Source organism: Myotis davidii, unplaced genomic scaffold (genome assembly GCF_000327345.1).
Source record: "Myotis davidii unplaced genomic scaffold, ASM32734v1 scaffold992, whole genome shotgun sequence".
In the NCBI taxonomy this organism is placed as follows: domain Eukaryota; kingdom Metazoa; phylum Chordata; class Mammalia; order Chiroptera; family Vespertilionidae; genus Myotis; species Myotis davidii.
The window spans coordinates 732,419-740,189 of record NW_006283543.1 but is presented as its reverse complement, the minus strand read 5'-3'; positions in this window follow the sequence as shown (position 1 = coordinate 740,189).

Below are 7,771 nucleotides of genomic sequence, written 5' to 3'. Positions count from 1 at the left end.
AGTTTGCTTTCTTCCATTTCTTTCATTTGTGACATGTTTCTTTGTCTCTGCATTTTGGCTGCTTCCCTGTGTTTGTTTCTATGTATTAGGTTGAGCTACCGTGTCTCCTGAAATTGGTAGAGTGGCCTTGTATAGTAGGTGTCCTGTAGGGCCCGGTGGCTCAATCTCTCTAGTCACCTGAGATGGGCACTCTATGTGCACCCCTGTGTGAGCTGTGTGCATAGTCTTGTAGTTGAGCCTTGATTGCTGTTGGCATCTCTGGGAGGAGTTGACCTCCAGACCAATTGGCTGTGATGACCAGCTGCAACTACAGTGGGAGAGCTGCTATGCAGAAGACAAGGCCCAGCTGTAAAGCAAGGCAGGCTGGTGCTTGTGCAGAGTCTTGGGCCTTTTATTGATCGGTTTGGGGCAAGCTGTCACAAGCTGCAGGTTATTTGAGAGATTTTAGAAAAGTCTGAAGCCTGAGCCAGGACAGGCCATTCATATGAAAGATCTGCAGCAAACAGCTTGGGCAGGGCTGCAAACTGGATGGGGAGGGGTCTCCAGGCTGATTGAGACGCAGCTATGGCTGCCAATCAGCCCTGCTACAGGGGAAGTTCCAGCACAAGAACAGTGACCCTTGAGAGCAACCCTGTCTGGGAGAAAGCCACCCCTGGGTTCCTACCCCAATTCCAGACAGTCCAATTCCTCCCCCTTTGTGTCTGGGTCCCCCAGAGCTGCTTGTGCGGAAGCTCAGAGGTATCGAGTCCAAGTACGTTTGTGCACTGGCCCTTTAAAAGGAACAACTGAGTCTCCAGCAGCCTCTGTGTCACTCAGCAGCCCATCTGGCTGATTCTTTTTTACTTTTCCCCTGCTGGTTTTACAGCCCGAAGTTACAGGAACTTCTCTTCCCAGCTCTGGAGCCCTGGCTAGGGGGTCTGCTGTGAGGCTGGGACCCCTTGAACCTCATAGGTGGCCTTTGCAAGAATGATCTCTCTTCCAATTAAAAAACTGGCATAGCTCTAGCTGGTTTACCTCAGTGGATAGAGTGTCAGCCAGCAGACTAAAGGGTCCTGGGTTCGATTCCAGTCAATGGAATCGTACCTCGGTTGTAAGCTCCCAGCCCTGGTTGGGGGCATGTGGGAGGCAACCAATCGATGTGTCTCTCTCACATCAATGTTTCTGTCTCTCCCTCTCCCTTCCACTCTCTCTAAAAATCAATGGAAAAAATATCCTTTGGTGAGGATTTAAAAAAAAAAAAAAGTTGCACACGTGGGTGCTGGACCGGCCCGGCTTGCACCTCTGCCCCCCATACCAGTCTCAATGTGCTTTCTTCTTTACTTCTCTAGTTGTAGGACTCCCATTCAGCCAGCTTTCAGGTGGTTCTGAATGACGGTTGTTCTGTATTTTAGTTGTAATTTTGATGTGGTGTGGGAGGTGGTGAGCACTGGCATTTACCTACACCGCCATCTTGGTTCCTCCGTCCCTGTTTCCTCTGAGTCTTATTTTCTGTTTGTTTTGGTCTCTGTCTTTTATATTATAAGTTTCCTCAAATATCTACTGATTTTGGGCAGTCCATTAGAAGTCCTGTCTGAACTCCAAATTTAAGAGTTGAGACCCCAAAGCCTGGCCAGTTTGGAGCATGTCAGTGGGGTTTGTCCAGCTGTGGCTTTCGGGAAGGGCCATAAGGTAAGACTCTGACAGATCACCAGTGTCAATAGCTATGTGACTTCAGTTAAGCCGATCATTTTTCTAAAGAAGACTCTTCTACATTTTCAGTGCAGGGCCTCTCATTTGTCTCACTATGGCTGATGTCCCCAAGCCCAGGTCCTTCTTGGTTCAATGAATCTGGAGAGCAAACCTCATCATGTTGATCCAGAAGCCCTCCAGGTGTTCTGAACCCACAGCTATGGTCATCATATTCACACAATTTTGTGTGCTGCTGCATTTTTTACCTTAATTATCATAAGCATTTTTCATTTATTATTAAACGTTCCTGAAGTATCTCTTGGAAAAGTTGCATCACATTCTGTGAGGGAGGTTATCTGTGCCTTATTCTTTCAAGTTCAAAATTCTGAAATTCAGAGGTTAACTTGGATGGGTAGGTGGGGCCAGCCCAATTGAGGTAACGACCATGGGACAGGTGCATATATTTATTCCCACACCTACAGCACTCCACACCTCTGTTCCAGGCACTGGGCTAGGTGATGGCCGAGAGGGGCGGTCCTAGGGACACACTGGCCTTGCCCTCAGTGGTACAGTGTGGGGAGGTGGCAAGAAAGCCATGAATCAGGGGAGGCTGGAAGGATTCCAGACTCCACAGACAGGGAGGTAGTGGTGTTTGAGGGTTGAGCCTTGGTGGCTCCCACAGTGGAACTGAGAGATGAGAACCCTGCTCAGGGACAAATAAAAAGCACTTGAAGAAGGCAGGAAAGAACCAGGAGAGAGCCAAGAGGCCTGAGTTTCAGGGAAGAGCAGGCGAGGTTGTCAAACCGACCAAGGCCAATGCATGTGTCCAGGTCAGTCAGTGTGGGCATTTTTCTTTCCTGTGCATTTGTGTCCTGGATACTGGGATGGTTTGCAGAGGGCTAGATCAGGACACGATTGGCCTAAGTTAAGAATGACCCTACTGCCCTGGCCGGTTTGGCTCAGTGGATAGAGCATCGGCCTGCGGACTCAAGTGTCCCAAGTTCGATTCCGATCAAGGGTGTGTACCTTGGTTGCGGACACATCCCCAGTGGGGAGTGTGCAGGAGGCAGCTGATCGATGTTTCTCTCTCATCGATGTTTCTAACTCTCTATCCCTCTCCCTTCCTCTCTGTAAAAAATCAATAAAATATATTTTTTTAAAAAAAAAGAATGACCCTCCACAGCCTGCTGGTTTCCTGCCTCCCCAAGGCAACAGGTAAAGGACCAGTTCCAGAAAACATGTGAGAAAGGAATGGGAGGCAATAACCTGAAGGAGACTGGTCACAGCTCAGAATCTTCCCATACCTATTGGGTACGGCTGTGGCTCTGCCTTATACTAGTTGGTGACGCTGAGAAATGTTCCCATATTCTCTGAGAGTGAATATCCACCTCTTTCAAATGAGTTACCTGACTGGGCCACTGGGAGTTGGAGAACACTGTCCTCTGAACCCTCCAGATAGGCCTCACTCTGAATCAAGGTGTGGACCCTCCCTTGGAGGAGTACAGTGATGCAGGGAAGAAGCCTGGAGTACCTGGATGGGGCAGACAGGTTGAGCCAGGGTGCCTTTTACTTTCCGTCTTTTGGGCAAAATAAGGGAATCTATGCAGAGAGAGCAGCAGAGGGAAGGAGAGGGGCCAAGAGGAGGTAAAGCCAGAGCCCAGGTGGAGGGAGACTGAGGGAGTGATGGCAAGGCCAGGGGAGACAGGAAGGAGACCGGCTCCAGAGAAAGTTCCTCCTGGGTAACACCATGTCAGGAAATGATGAACGGGGATTGAGAAGCGGAAGGGGAGAAACAGACTGCAAGACAGGAAACGATTCCTTAGGCAGTGTCTCTCACCTCATTGCACCCCTCCAAGAGTGAAGAACGCAGCCACCAGTGAGTAGGAGACAACCTTGTCCAGCTGCCTGAAGCTCACCCCACAGGCCACCTGTATCTTCTATATCATTCTGGGCTCCTGGTGCAAGGCTCCAGAATCCTCCACAGCCCCTTGAACACGTTGCCAGTTGGGAGCAAACCAGACCAGGGCTCGGTGGTAGTAGAGAGATGTGCTCCCAGGCTAAGGTGTGGTCGTAAGAGGCCAGATAGGAGAGCCTGGGACCACTCCCAAGCATCTGGATTTGGGAACATCAAGGAGATTCTGCTTCTCAACTTCTGCACCTAGGAGAGGTGGCGCAGTATGGTAGAAGGAGCAACTGTTTAACACACTGTGTCTTGGCAAGATCGCTAAATTTCCATGTCTGCATTGTATGGAACGTTGCAGGGCACTTTATATGCATTATTTTACTTAATCTTCACACATACCTTGTGAAGTAAGTTCATATACTTTCCTTGTTTTACAGATGAGGAAACTAAGATGTAGATAAGTGGGGCATTTGCCCGAAGTCACAGTACTAACCAGTGACAGAATTGGTATTCAAATCCAGGTAGACCTACTCCCAGAGCTGGGCTCTTGACCCCTCACCGTGCTGCTGAGAAATGGGCCCAAGAACACTAAATGAGGGCATTGACAATGCTATGGCATGCCCTGCAAACTGTAAAGTGATGACTGAACTAGGTTACACAGGCTGAGAGACCTAGAAAGGCCCTTAGGTATCATTTCTTTGGTCTCCCATTAAACAGATGGAAGACTGAGGTCAAGAAAGGAGCAGAGCCTGGGGTGGGAGGCAGGGGTGAGATAGAATAGGTCAATGGGGGGGCGGGAATATGTAATACTTTCAATAATATAAACTTTTTAAAAAAAGAAAGAAAGGAGCAGAGCCTGGCTAGTGTGGCTCAGTGGTTGAGCATCAACCCATGAACGAGAAGGTCATGGTCCGACTCCTGATCAGGAACATGCCTGGGTTTCGGGCTCGATCCCTAGTAGGGTCTAAACAAGAAAAAAATAGAGACTGTTTTTCAGAGAAGTTTTAGGGTCACAGCAGAACCGAGGGGCAGGGACAGTCCCTCTCTCTCTTCCTCTCTGAAATCAATAAAACTATTTTTTTAAAAGAAAGGAAGGAACAGAGACCTACATTGAGTCACCAGAGCAAAGCAGGAGCAGAAGCAGGCCTGAACCCCCCCACACACACACCCACAAAGACCCACAGGGGTCCAAGTGAAGAGTGGCTTTTTGGAGAAGTATGGCTGGTTCCTCCCTGTAGCCTGGCCTGCGTGACTTCCACAGAGTAGGAGCCTGGCTGATGAGAAGTGAAGGTGATGAGAAGACCTTCATCCCCCAGGCCTTGGAAGAACTTGAAGAACCAAAGGAATTTTACCTTGAACCCCAATCTTCGTCATCTCTTCCCAGCTGACACTGATATGGCTGACTCAGAAGGAGCCCGGGGCCCCTTGAGCTGAGGTCTGCAGTCAGACTACTCTGGACTCACTCCAAGATCATGACAAATCAGGTCACCCCCCAACCCAGGATGTCAACTCCTCCCTGCCCACACACTGGTTCTCTGATCTGCTTCTACAACCCCTCCACCATATACCCCCAGACCCAGGCCAGCTGAGATCATCCCCCACACAGCCCTCCCTGAACCCACCACCTTCCCGGAAAACAGCATCCATCATAATCTAGTTTCAACAGAACTACAGCCCTCTTGATAAGTGTGTGTGTCAGAAAGCACACACATGCCATGTAGAATATCTCTTGACAACAATCTACACTATTTCTTATGTTTTACATTGGACAATATGACTCCTTTTTTATTTCTCCCCAAAATCTTACCTGCTGGCAAATAAAGGATATAGACAGAAAGTAGAGTGGCAGTAGCTTTGCGTTGAAGGGATAATATCTAAAGGGTATGGAGGTTCTTTTTAGGGTGATGAATATGAAAATATTCCAAAATTAATTGTAGTGATATTTATACAACTCTGTGAATAAACTGAAAAACATTGAATTGTACATTTTAAATGGGTGAATTGTGTAGCATGTGAATTGTATCTCAATAAAGCTGCTATCCCACACGCACACACACACACACACACACACGCACACATCATGTGCATGGAGGAGCTGACATCCACACACCTTTTCCGTGGTGTTTATCAGCCTCTAGATCACCCATGACAGTGAAAATTGTCACTACGCACAGCCACTTGACCCAGGATTCCAATAGTGTTGAACCACTTCCAATACAAATTTAAAGCAGCTGTTTTCTTAGCAAAAAAATAAGATAATTATTTGCACTTATCAAGAGTGGTTGCTGTTCTCCCTAGGAGAATGACCACTGCCCCTCCCAGGCATGGGCTCTCCGATAAAGAGAGCTGGAGGGAGCCTGTCTTGCCTCACTGATGACCTCGAGCCTGGAATGACATCAGCCAGGGAAGGCCATTTCTCAGGCAGCACCAAGGCAATGAGCTTCCACAAAGAAAAGCGGTCAACTTGTTTTTCTTCATAGAATCTCAGAACCAAGGTGAAATTTGTAAATTCATGATTTAAAGCCAATTTCTTTAAGTGGCTCCACATTCCTCACTGGAAAGAGCCCTGATTGGTGTGGCCTGGAAGACCTGTGGTCCTCTTCTTGGCAGCACCCCAGCTTCGGTCCAGCCTCCACACCTTCTCCTCAGCCCATGTGTGCAAGGCACTAACCACCAAGAGTAGCCCAGGTAGGAGTTACTGGCCTCATCCCACTCACTGGCCAGTCACTACCTGCAGGATGGGATATGAGGAAGGATTTGCCTAAGGCTCCGGGACAAGTAAGGAGCTTCTTCACTTTTCTGAAAGAGCTTCTAGCACATTGTTCTCTCTGGATGAGGCTGAAGATGTTAGTTGTCTATTACTGCTTAACAAACTACCCCAAAACTTAGTGGCTGAAAGCAACAAATGTTACCTTGCAATTTCTATGGGCCAGGAATCCAGGAATAGCATTGTGGCTCAAGTTCAGGCTTTCTTGCGAGGGGCTGCTGTCACCTGAGGTTTGCCCAGAGCTGAGGATCAACTTCCACTCTCACTGGATTAGATCAGCCCTACTTTCAGCTGCTGTTGTCAGGGGACTAGGGTCTCCCTGGCTACTGGTTGGAGACCTCAGTTTTCCACCTCATGGGCATCTCCCTGGGCTGCTTGAGTGTCCTCACAACACGACAGCTGGCTTCCCCCAGGGCACGTGATCTGGATGGGGGCAAGCAAGAAGCTGCATTCTATTTTGTGCCCCTAGACTCTGAAGTTACTCGCTGCCACTTTCGCTTTTGTTTGTTTGTTAGGAAGCTAGGCACTAAGTTCCTCCCACACTCCAGGAGAAGGGAATTAGGCTCCACTTTTTAAAGGAAGTATCCAGGAATTCATGAGTATATTTTAATCTGCACTGATAAAGCCTGCAGCCCCAGAGATTTCTGGCAGCCATTTAGCAATTAGAAAAGGGAGCCAGTTTTTAGAAAGATGTGAAGAAACAAGGCCCTTGATGCCACTGGAAAGATGCTGGATTAAACCAGCCCTAAACTGGGCCTTCTTTGAGACTTTCCAGTTACATGAGCCAATGAGTCCTCTTTATAGTTTCTGCCAGTTTGTGTTGGGATTTCTGCTGCTTGGAATCAAATGTCTCCTGATCCCCTCGTAGGGATGAAGAAGGCGGCACAGTCACATGATGCAATCAATCACCAGAGCATATTACAAGGGCAACCCTACCCATTTCAGCAGGGGTGTCCAGGGCACTGCCCACCCAGTCATTGGGCTGCTCTGCACAGAGGGGCCAGCGGGCTCTTACTCAAGTGACAATCAGCCTGGGAGTGCCCTGCATCTGATGAGGAGACTCCGTTTAAAAGAAACTCCAGGATAGTCACACATCTGACATTTCTCATTTTGCTTCCTACCGGAAGCTGGTCCATCCTTGCTGCTTGACACAGTCGCTGCAGGGAAGAAACATCTGCACAGCATATGTCTCAAGGGACCTGGCATATATGGCATACTGTTCTTAATATGTTTGCTCCCCTTCTTGGCGCTATGTGTTTTAACCAAGGTCACCTCTCCGAGAAAGGTTGTTTCCCCAGGTAGGGATTTTTCCCTGAAGTTAGGGAGGGAATAAACCCCCTTAACTAAGTGCCAGGTGGGTAGTTAATCACTTTACGAACAATCATGCTTAAGCTACATAATCTTTACTCCCTGGAATGGAGATAAGAAACACC